This window comes from Bubalus kerabau, chromosome 2 (assembly GCF_029407905.1).
Source record: "Bubalus kerabau isolate K-KA32 ecotype Philippines breed swamp buffalo chromosome 2, PCC_UOA_SB_1v2, whole genome shotgun sequence".
NCBI classification, from domain to species: Eukaryota; Metazoa; Chordata; class Mammalia; order Artiodactyla; family Bovidae; genus Bubalus; species Bubalus kerabau.
In genome coordinates, this window is record NC_073625.1 from 50,632,912 (window position 1) to 50,645,426 (window position 12,515).

The 12,515-nt window shown below is 44.6% G+C and overlaps 1 protein-coding gene across 12 annotated transcripts in view; it reads left to right on the forward strand.

The window, feature by feature from the left end:
* TIAM1 (TIAM Rac1 associated GEF 1) overlaps positions 1-12,515 on the forward strand; it is a 492,037-nt gene that overhangs the window by 310,754 nt on the left and 168,768 nt on the right. The window lies entirely within an intron of this gene.

Here is a 12,515-nt window from a genome sequence, read left to right on the forward strand (position 1 = left end):
TACATGTAATTTATACATTGATTAAATAAGTAACGACACACACTCAGCTCTGTTTTGGGTGGGCATGGTTGGGATGGTTTCATTGAATGAGGATTCCCATTAAACCTTTTGCACATTAGTGCCCTGGATAGGAGCGTCCTCATTAATTCTTAGAAGGCACGGCCTGGTGTATGTTTCACTCGCCTTGTGTGTGGTCTCATAGATATTACTTGGCAGTGAGTGTCAAGCTTTTTAAGCTGGTTGCTGTCATACAGGGAACAGATTTACTTTGTGATTGGGTGTATCGGTTTTTCTGGGGACTTTGATGTATCATTGTTTTAGAAATGTTCTCATGACCTCCCAGGAACCGTCTTTATGTTGAAAGAGGTTGATTATCCTCTTATGACTTCAGGGAGGGGCATATATGCTTTGTTTAATTCTTTTTCTTCTGCTTTCAAAAGTCCAGTGTACAATGACTTTGGCTGCTTTTTATTTCTCTTCCAATTTGTTATTTGGCTACGATGAATATTAGGCATTATTCAGCCAAAAAGATCTTGAGTCAGCCTTTAAAGTCAGAACTAGGGGGCTTCCCTGCTTGTCCAGTGGCTAAGAATCCGCCTCGCCATGCAAGGGACGTAGGTTCAGTCCCTGGTCTGGGAAGGTCCCACTTGCTGCAGGGCAACTAAGCCTTTGTACCACAACTACTGAGCCAATGCTCTAGAGCCCTCGAGCCACAACTACTGAAGCCCTCAAGCCCTAGAGCTGCTGCTGCTGCTACTGCTGCTAAGTCAGTCGTGTCCGACTCTGTGTGACCCCACAGACGGCAGCCCACCAGGCTCCCCCATCCCTGGGATTCTCCAGGCAAGAACACTGGAGTGGGTTGCCATTTCCTTCTCTGATGCATGAAAGTGAAAAGGGAAAGTGAAGTCGTTCAGTCGTGTCCGACTCTTAGCAACCCCATGGACTGTAGCCCACCAGGTTCTTCCGTCCGTGGGATTTTCCAGGCTAGAGTACTGGAGTAGGGTAGAAACCACTGCAATGAGAAGCCCACAGACTGCAACTGGAGAGTGGCCCTCACTTCTCAAGACTAGAGAAAGCCTGCATGCAGCCATGAAGAGCCACCATAGCCAAAAAATAAACTAATAAGTAAATCTTAAAAAAAAAGTAAGGATTTGTTTTCCATCTTGAATTTCTGGAGTTTATCTCAGTGGTACTTGTTGCCTTAATTGAATCGCCTATTTGCTGTAAAAGGAATGCCCAGCAGAGAAAGTCTCTTGATAGTTCCCATTAGGATATTTATGGATTTTGACTTAAGCAACTTAAAGACTCGTGCAGTTCTTTTTAAGTGTAGGGACCATAAAAACTTCTGAATGATCCTCTTAGTAAAGTCGGATTGAGTTCCAAAGTCAGTGGCCCCATAGTTAAGGAAAGACTGATGCTGAAGCTGAAGCTCCAGTACTTTGGCCACCTGAGCTGACTCATCGGAAAAGAATTTGATGCTGGGAAAGGTTGGAGGTAGGAGGAGAAGGGGTGACAGGATGGGATGGTTAGATGGCATCACTAATTCAGTGTATATGAGTTTGAGCAAAGTCTGGGAGACAGTGAAGGATAGGGAAGCCTGGCGTGCTGCAGTCCATGGGGGTCTCAAAAACACGGACATGACTTAGCGCCTGAACAACAACAACAAATTAGCGTCTGTCTTTCCTGCCATCTCTCTGTCGCCTTTGCCATGTGCCCTATTTGCGCCGTCTTTATCATGGTCACTAGCAGAGCGTAACTAACTTGGAGTCTCACCTGAAATCTACCTGATGGTCATAGCTATCAGCTTCTCATTCACTCACTCACAGAAAGGGGAAGGGATGCTTAAATGCTACCTTTCTTGGAAGTGGTGCTCAGCAACACTCATTTATACAGTCCAGCCACATTCCACTGTGGTTTGTACAGTTTTGGAACATCAGCCTTGCAGTCAGTGATCTTATTTAAACTATAACCCCAATCCCAAGGTGTGAGTAAGGAGCATAATGGGTGTTCCTGCAGCCCTAGGGAGTTTTGGGGGCTGCACTCAAACCTGATTTACATTTTAATTCTGTGGTACCAAACCTGAAGCATCAAGCTTTTACTTTTGTGTAAAGTTGTCTATGGTATTGAATCCATTTATTATTACAGATCCTGGCTTGGTCAATAAAAGTGTAGTGAGATAGTGTTTTAACCTGTTGCCTTGCATAGGTTATGAGATATGTGGGTTTTTTTTGGTTGTTGTTGTTGAGTTTAAGGTCTTTGAGTGTAGTATTGGCCAATGTTTGTGTCTCTGTTTTGGTATCCTTCCTGATCTAAGCATTTTGGGAGGATATTTTTCTTACTTTCTTTTACGGCTGAGTTGGTGTGTTCCAAACTTGGTTCCTTTGGCTTGAGGTCTTGTGTGGAATGGACACCGAATTTCCAGTAGGATTGCTGGCAGGGACTTTCGGCCTCTCAAGTGTGCAACTTTTGAATTGGATGCTCCGTTTGTTCTCACAGTGGAAGGTGTTATTGTCACCTTCTCTTTTGTCAGTTACTAGACCAGAAATGCCAGGAGCGTCTCTTCCTTCTTTTCCTCCTTTCCTCCTTATTTCTCACAGGTATATGTGTGGTCACCAAGTCCTAGTGACTCCATTCATAGCATAGAGTGACTGAACAATGGGATACGGAACAGCCTTATTTCTTATCCCAAGGCTCACCTGTCCATCCTAAAGGAAATAAACCCTTAGTATTCATTGGAAGAACTGATGCCAAAGCCCCAATATTTTGGCCACCTGATGCGAAGAACGGACTCATTAGAAAAGACCCTGAGGCTGGATAAGATTGAAGGCAGAAGGGGAAGGGGACGACAAAGGATGAGATGGTTACATAGCATCACTGATTCAATGGACATGAATCTGAACAAATTCCGGGAGGTGGTGAAGGATAGGGAAGCCTTGCATGCTGCAGTCCATGGGGTCACAAAGAGTCAGACGTGATTTAGGGACTGAACAACAACTCCTTATTTTCTCCAGGCACTGCCTGATGCCTTGTTGCAACAAGCCTCCACCTTCTCTTTCATGTTACCCCAGAGGGTAGGGAGGGGTTGGGGGAGAACATATTTGATCATGTAACTAATCAAATCCTATCACAGACTTCATTACACTTAATAACATCTAATTTCTCTGTGTTGCATCCATAACCCCAACCTATCTTTCTAAAAGCCCCATCACCTCCAGCTCTAGTCCATGTACTTCTGTACAATGTTGGATTAATGCTTTCATGCCCGAGTCTTTGCTCTTTTCCCGGAATGTTCTGCCCTTTTTTTGCAAGCTCTCTCCTATCTCTGTTCATTTCCTCCCATCCTCATAAGCCAAGCCAAATCCAACGAACCTTTCAGAACCAGATTGGACCCATAGCGCCCCTTGCAGAATTCGTCTGTTTTTTTCCATCGTTCACTATCTTTAAAAATTATTTATTTTTTACATTGACATATGGTTGATTTATATGGAGGAGGAAACGGCAACCCATTCCAGTATTCTTGCTGGGAAAATCCCATGGACAGAGGAGCCTGGTGGGCTATAGTGCATGGGGTCGCAAAGTGTGGGACGCGCCTGAGCAGAGCACACAGTTGATTTCCAGTGTTTCAGGCGCAGAGCACATTGACTCAGTTACACACACACACTCTCTTTTTCGGATTGTTTTCCATCATGGGCTATTACAAGACATTGAATATAGTTACCTGTGCTATGCAGTAGGTTCTCGTTTATTTTATATATAGTGGAGTGTATCTGTTAATCCCAAATTTCTGATTCATCCCCTCCCCTGTCATTCACTATTAATAAGGTCTGATTAGCCTTTACAATCCTATCTCAGAGTGGAAAAGTGTCCACCATTTTCTTAGGTTGTGGGGGTATAAAGAACTGTCTGGTTTCCTTATCCCAAACATAAAGTGGGTGCATAGTAAATAATAGTTGAGTTGAACTGAATTGTTAACAATCAGTAGGTTCTTATGTAGACACTCTGCTGTACCCCAATAATTCACCAAGCAGTTACGACTATCTATTTAAAAATCTGTTTTTATATCCCCTCTTTCATGACTTGCTAACCATTCTAAGACAAACCACACTTACATGCCACCAACCAAAAAAGAAAATGGTGCTAATTTTCATCACACCTTTGCGATTGTAAGATATAGTCAACTTCAGAGACATTCAACATGAAAAATGTATTTGTTAGAGTCAGCGACATAAGGACTTGTGTTTTTCCTGTTAGAGCTGTAGTCTTGAATGCCTAACTGGAAAACAATTTGAATTGATTTGAAAATATAAAACTGAGGTCACTTTAAAAGATGTTTTTCATTATAAAATGAGGAGAGCGTAAAGGAGTGTTTTGGGTGAAGTACTTGGGGATTGACTTGGGAACTGTGTGTTGTCTTTCTGTCTTATGACTGAGACTTAGTCTCTTTTCTTTGAAAAGATGAGGACTTACAGGTAGAGAATCATCCCAGTTTTGAAAATTTTGGGGAGGAATTTCTTTAACATTTTTGTAAAAATTATTTTATTTGACTTTCAAGCGGACAATTCTTTCAGCGGAAGATTGCAACTTGATTAAAACCCTGTCTTCCCATGTGTGTTCTTTATGTCTGCATTTCTCTTCCTGCCCAGCAAATAGGTTCATCTGTACCAAGTGGATACAGTGGGGGAGGGGAGGGTGGGATGAATGGGGAGATTAGTATTGACATATATACACTACCATGTGAGTCGGACACCACTGAGCGGCTGTACCGAACTGAACTGTTGTGTGGAATAGATAGCTGATGGGAACCTGCTATAAAGCAAGGGGAGCTCAGCTGGGTGTTCTGTGATGACCTAGATGGATAGGAAGGGGGGGTGGGGGTGGGAGGGAGGCCCTTGAGGGAGGGAGTGTATGTAAACACAGAGCTGATTCACTTTGTCATACAGCAAAAAGTAACACCACACTGTAAAGCAGTTATCCAGGCCGCCCCCCACCCCCCGCCTCCCTGCAAATCTTCCCACCTAAACACATACCAAAATGAAGTTCCTGGTGTCCCCTAGCAACAGTGTTGCAGGGGACCCCATTACTGCTTCTGTTTTTATGTCCGGCGGCTCTGTTTTCCAGCTGTCATACTTGCTCCTTGACTTTTAGTTATTAAATCCACTTGCTATCAAAGAGGCACATGTATGCACAAACATCGTTTCTAGCTGTTCTTCCTTCCTCTCCCTTCTTAGCAGCCAGTCTACCAGTTCTCTCTGTAACCTTTTCTCCTGGAGAATTTTGCCATCTCACATACACCTTCCGCCAACACAGATCCCACAGTGGCAGGAACAGAACCCAAGGAGGATGGAGCAGGCATCCCGGGGGGAGCGGGTGTGATGCCTTCTGGGGGGCCCTTTAGGCTCAGAGTGCCAGGGATCAGCAGCACTAATCGGACGCACCCCAGCCTGGTGGCCTCTCCCCTGTCCTCTGACAAAGATGGTCCCAGCCCTCCTTGCTGGCAGGCAGAGTTGCCACACCAGCCACCTGCATGCGTGGCCTCAGTCCAGGGAGCTCTTGTCTGATTCACAGAGTGATCCTCCCATTCTTAGTGGTAAAGGCAGCTTCCGGGTGCAGAGCGGTGGCTTGTGCGGTGGCGAAGGGTTGAAATTGTCGGGATGATGATTGGGTCCCACTCTGCTTCATGATGAAGAAAAAAAGGACTGCTTGACACCCTGACCGTCTTTTGGTCTGAAAGACTTCCTTCTTGGCTGCTGGAGAACAGGTGAAGGGAGAGGCCAGGTTGTTAAGGGGCTGGAGAGCATCACGGAAATGGCAGTTTTCCTACGTTTGGGTCCTCTTGGATGAGCCTGGGGAAGGGTCTTTGGAGGCAGGCAGCCGCTGCTGGGTGCGACCATCCTTTCTCTTGTGGTGCCCTTCCTCTGCAGGGCTCACTCAAGGCCACGGCCATGTCCTTTAAGATGGAGACACCCCTCTGTTCAAGGTTCATTGTTTGCCTTGAAGACCAGATTCTCTCCCTTTGAGCTTCCGTCTTGGATGGTGAAAGAGTAGCTGCCCTTCCCCACTCTGTGTGGGGGTCTCAGGAAATGTGCCTGGAGAGGCTGATGGGGATATGGGGGTCATGTCTGCTGAGTGGAAAAGATGTTGTTGGATGATGTGATTGTATGTTGCAGTCTCTTCCAAACTCAGGCTTTGGTGTATTTTCAAGAAGATTGTTGGGGAGTGCAGTTTAAAGGTGAAACAGTCTGATACAGTTCGCAGGAGTTACAGAAGCAGTTTCAATAGAGTACCATCCCCTCTCACTGTCTTCTATGGGATGACCTCCTTCTCTCACTAGGAGCTCTTAAGCCATGAAATGGTGAAGTCGTGAAAGAAGGATTTCAGCAGTAGAAGTTAGCTGCAGTCAGGCAGCTCCATTCCCATTTCCTTTTGAGATCAGTTTTTTCCGTGCTCTCTTACAATGACATGGGTGTGCTTTTTTGATGTGACTCAGACTTGAAGTTGAGCCGGGAGCCCGGAGTTGAGCCTCTTAAGTCCTGTGGTCACTCCTCTTGGAATGTTGGGTGGAATTCTCAAGGGTTCAGTAGCTTCATGGCTTCAGAGTAGGAATGATGCTGCTTAGAATCTTGAAAAATTACATGATTCTTGGGGTCTGTCCTGAAAAAGCTGATCCATTTCAGTAAGCTGGGACTTCACTGGAGCCCCTTTCAGAGCCAGGCTGTGTGGGGGCGTTTGGAAAGATCTGATGACCAGCTGTGTAACTCTGCCCTTTGGGACTGGTGGTTTCCAAACACTTCGTAGTGGGTGATGCAATGCCGGAGTTGAGTTGTACGCATTGGCACTTGTCCGTGTCCAAGTATAGTTGCAAGATGATAAATACCAAGAACCAAGGGAAACTTAGAGAGTAGTATTTTGGTCTAAAGTCACTTACATGGTGCCAGCCAGATAGTAAGCATTCCATAAATGGTAGATCTCCCTGAGCCGGGGGAGAATATATTACTTCACTTAGCAGTACACTGCCTTGACTCCTAGGAAACCACAGTCATGTCCGTTCCAGCTGAACCTGTTGGTTAAGTATTGCCAAAGATTCACTGTTCTAAAATTAAAGTTATCATTTCAGGGGAAATTTCCCAACTGACTTAGCTGGCTTAAGAATATCAATTCTATGAACATGTTTTTTCGCAGTTACCTTGGGATGCATTTGGATATACTGAGAAGTTGCTCAAAATCAGGGCAGGCTTTGGATAGGGAAACTTTCAGGAATTTTGTTTGGCCGATTTGGATGTCTATTTTTACTCGCCTTGGAAAACATGGTTGGGCTAAAACCATTTCATCCAAGCTTTAGGGAGGAGGAATTTGGAAACCCTGTCACGATTCATTCATCTCTGTTGAGATGAGGGGGGAGACGTGTGCTCAGCTGTGTCTGACTCTTGGTGACCCCATGGACTGTAGCCCACCAGGCTCCTCTGTCCATGGAATTCTCTAGGCAAGAATACTGAGGGGGTGGCCATTTCCTGCTATAGGGGATCTTTCCGACCCAGGGATTGAACCTCGGTCTCCTGCGTTGGCAGGCGGATTCTTTACCATTGTGTCACCTGGGAAGCCCCCATCTGTGTGGAGGGATTAGTTCTTCATGGAGAATCTTGGTCCTGCTCCAAGGCCCCCAGTAGTCACATGGTGGACCTGATAGGGAAGGCGGGTTCCTCTTCTCTGTTCAGGAGTGCTTGTCGCAGTCTCAGTTTTCACACAAGCCAGACAAGCTCACCCCGATGGAACCGTCCCTTTATGCCAGATGAGGGGTGGCCAGGTGGCAGTAGGAACCAGCCACATTTGGGCACGGGGCCCCATCTCACTCGAGATTCCCCTCCTCAACCCAGTACTCTGGAGAGCAAGCATGCGTCCCAAGAGATTTTCCTGGTAAGCAGCTGCTGCAACTCAGCAGGATCATACCTCTTCAGCCTTTCTGTCCCTGAACTGTGATTTTTTTTTTTTTTTCTTGAATCAATTATCAAAACAAGAAACAGTCATATGAAGTTTGTCTTTGAAAGGATGTGCTTCTAAAAATATGACTCAGGGACTTCCCTGGTGGTCCAGTGATTAAGAATCTGCCTTCCAACGCAGGGGATGAAGGTTCGATCCCTGGTTGGGGAATTAAGATCTCACACGATGTGGGGGCACCTAAGCCCATGGGCCAGAACTCTGAGCCTGCACTCTCTAGAGCAACAGAAGCCTGTGCACTGCAGCTCGGGAGAAGCCCCCATGCGCTGCAACTGGAGAAAGCCCATGCACTGCAGTGAAGACCAGCACAGCCAAACCAAAAACCGAAACCCATGGCTCATTGTATCACAGTGGTCTCGAAGGACCACTGGTGGAAATTCCTGTCTGATCTTAGCACCTAGAATGTTTGTCCTTTTTCTGAACACTCGATTAGGACCTTGTGAGTCTTACAACTACTCTGTTTTCCCCATCTGATTGGCTGTTACCAAAACTTGACAGTCCAGTTGAGTCCGCTGGGTAAATTGATACCCGGGTAAATTCATTACCCTTATTCTGTTCCCTTGCACTTTGTCTTAATCTTTGGGTCCTTTTTATTTTCCAGTGATAATTTCTCCTATTCGATTTTAGATCATGCATCTTTGGAAGTCACTGCTAAGTCCTTTCTCTAACATAATAATAGTTAAAAAAATGTCAGCAAACAAAATGACTGATGAATTTTCTTTAACTGTTTCTGAACCAATAACAAATTTTCAGGGTCCTAGATTCATCTGTCCCTCTATTCACCCCAGGCTGATTTTTGGACTAAATATGAATATTAAAATCTACATTCTTTTGGTGCTTATTGCATATAAAAAATATTCAGGACTTCTGATTCGTTTAGGATTTTGACCCAAAACTACTAGTCCCTTCCCACTTTAAGTTTCAGGGTGAAGGGAAATGTTCTGATTCTCATGCATTTAGTAATTATGAAACACTTTGGGGACACTTATTCATGATGAACAGAGTAAGAATGAATGTACTTCTGTAGTCTTTTATAGTGTTTCATGTTGAATCTCTAATTTCTGTTTTAAAACAACCTTTTCAGGTAGATGTTAAGTAAAGCAGATAGTTTTACACATCCTTCTTTTTCCTATTAAGTTTTGGAATGGGTAGTTTGCTTGTCCAGGATCACATAAGTTAGTAAGTAATAGAGCTTGGGGTGTAGATGTGGGTATTTTGATGGCAAGTACAGTATCCTTTTCTCTATGTACTTTGATTCCTGGAACTTGCAAGGACTTAAAAGTGACAGGATGCCTCTCATGAGTGTTTTCTGAGGTGAAAAAGAAAGTTCTGGTGTGGCAGACATTTTAGGGAAAGCCATGGATTAGCTGCCATGAACACCGTATTTCTGACATTGTCATATTTCGTCTCGGGTTGAAGTGATGAAACTTCTGAGCCCTGTCTATTTTTGAGGTATTTGAAGCCTGGGATTAGCTTGGTAATTCCCTCCCCTTCTCCAGCACAGACACTTCCCTGTGAAAACTGGTTATTTGACACCTGATGCAGAAATTGACTTTATGAGTTGAGATGAATCAGAATGAGACTGTAAAACTTGGCACATTTATCGTTTACTTCACTGGGGGTCATCTTAATGCAATGCAAGCTGTCCAACTGGTCCTGCCAGATTTTGTCAGCGTGGTTTGCGTGTATGCTTGCACTGTGGCGAATTGAGTCAATCACGTCTTCCAGCTGGGTTAATGAGTTCCCCTTTGGTCTCATGACACATTTGAGGCGGTCGGTTTCATCCAACTTAGACTGTAGACCCAGTTCAGTGAGTTAGGTACCATGTTTCAAGGAATTTCCCTTAATAGCAGCCTGTCTTGTAGCATCTTCCTTATGGTTTACAAATGTTGCATAACAGTGAAAAGAATTGAGTAGTTTTATTGAGAATTGACCAAGGAGTCAGCACTGAAATAATCATGTCACATAGATGGTGTCATTTAACGCTTATTTCAATAGAATGGTTTAGGAATTCTTGTCCCTATTTGTAGAGGGGTAGACTGATAATTAGTGTTTGCCACTGAGTTTTGACCTTATTGATGCATGCAGTGGGACTCCAGGCTCAAACTCCCATCAGTGAGTTAGCTGTTTACCTGCCGCTTGCTTCTTTATTTGTGTTTGGCCGTGCTGGGTCTTTGGTGCCGCGCGGGCTTTTCCCTGGTTGCAGTGAGCAGGGGCTCCTTCCTCCTTGCGGTGTGCGGGTTTCTCCTTGCAGTGGTTTCTCTTATTGTGGAGCATGGGTTCTCGGGCGTGCAGGCTTCAGTGGTTGTGGCTCGTGGGCTCGGTAATTGTGATGTACTGGCTCAGTTGCTCCATGGCATGTGGAATCTTCCCAGACCTGGGCTCAAACCTGTGTCTCTGGCATTGGCAGGCAGATTCTTTACCACTGAGCCACCTGGGAAGCCTGACTACCTCCTGTTGAGGGTGGATTCTTTGCGGCTCTTAAAGAAAACCCGGAATCCTGATGGTTCTCAGGTTGTTATGGTGTATATTCACAAGGCTATGGTGGAGTTAATCCATCCACTGTGAGTACTTGATACAGATTGAATCCTTGGTGACTCGTTGCAATCTTAGCATATTTGCTGATCACAAAGAGCAAATATGTTCTCTTCATCTGTTTATATCATGGGGTCAGTTCTATGGGTCACAGGTCAAAATACTTTTTCCATCAGAATCAGGGGGAGAAAAAACGATCCCAGATACCAGATAGACTGGGTTTTGTCTTCCTACATATTTTTTAAACAATGCCTGATAACTTTCACTTTCTTCCCCATAGCATTTTTCTGCTCAGGGAATAGAAGACTATAATAGAGAAACATTTCAGTTATTGTAGCAGAATATGTACTTTTTCTTTTTTCAAGTATAAAAAATGCATTATCAGCCTCCCTGTGCAGGTGGAGGACAGCCGCCTGCAGGCCTGGTTTGCCAGCAAGAATCCAGCCCTTGCAAATTATTGGCAGCTGGCACCGTAATGAGTCCATTTCAATATAAATGGGCTGTTGCTTATTAATTTCTGCCAGTTCCTAAGCAATTCAGGAACTGCTTTGAAAATGTAAAACTTTGCAGAGAGCAGCTTAAGGAGGATGCCTGGGAAAAGAGAGGGAGCAGGACAGCAGTGGGGGAATTATGGCAAGGACGTGTACTGGAGGGTAATAATGGCGTATTGCTGAGAACTCGTGTTCCTCTCCTGGCAAGCTGAGTCACCAGGTTCACGGCAAAGTAGCATATTTTCCAAGATAGGGTGAACAGGAACTTCACTTACTATGCTGTCTTCTATGGATATGGATATTTATTTATTTACTGTCTTGATGTGACCACCTTCCACAACAGTAGGCAATTTTCTGTATGTTTCTCTGTAAGCTGTTTGTCATCTTGAGTTCCACCTTAATGAGGCTACCAGTTATAGGTGCTAGTCGTGGGCAGCCCCACAGGAATGATCTGTAGGAGAGGAATGAGAGGCAGCCACCCCCAGGAAGCCCTTGGGGCTTTCTCCTGTCTTGTAGTTTAGTCAACTAAGTTGTGTCTGACTCTTTTGCAACACCATGGACTGCAGTTCATCAGGCTTCTCTGTTCATGGAATTTTCTAGGCAAGAATACTGGAGTGGGTTGCCATTTGCTTCTCCAGGAGATCTTCCCGACCCAAGGATTGAACCTGCATCTTCTGCATTGGCAGGCGGATTCTTTACCACTGAGCCATTAGAAGCCCCTCTCCTGTCTTAGCATCTCCAATCTCACCAGAAGCCAGGTTTTAGAAAACAAAGACCGCTCACAATGCCTGTGCATGGAGCTTATTTTGAAAACATGAGAGTTCGTGAGCACGAATTCTCAGCAATACCCCATGTATATGATGAGAAGGTCTATCATGTTGAATTTGGTCTTTTGTTTTACTGTCTTTTAGCATCTTCTTCAACTTCTGTGATAGGTATAGCTCTGCTTTGAGAGTAACTGAGACTCCCTGGTTTCCTGTCACTCATTTCTGTTTGTTGAGATGTTTGAAAGATTCAAAGGGGATCATGAGTGTAGGGGTGCAGGTACCTTTTGGAATTACGGTTTTCTCCAAGCCTATGCCCAGGAGTGGGATTGCTGGGTCGTATGGTAGTTCTAGTTTTAGTTTTTTAAAGACCCTCCACGCAGTTCTCCACAGTGGCTGTCCCAGTCTGCATTTCTACCCACCAACACCCCTTTTCTCCACGCCTTCTCCAGCATTTACTGTTTGTGTATGGTTTTGATCATGGCTCTACAGCAGAAACTAACACAACATTGTAAAGCACCTGTATGCCAATAACACTTTAAAAAGAAGAGGGAACCATGAAATCATGCTACTGGAATTGATTTCTGTTACCTGATACTTTCATCTGTAGAGACAGAATAAAATGATAAAATATGACTGAGTTTGTAGAGCGATTTATTACTGTAAATGTAACCATGCTTATATTTATGGATTTATGCCTGTCATTTTAGACCTGAGGCTGAATGTTGCATTG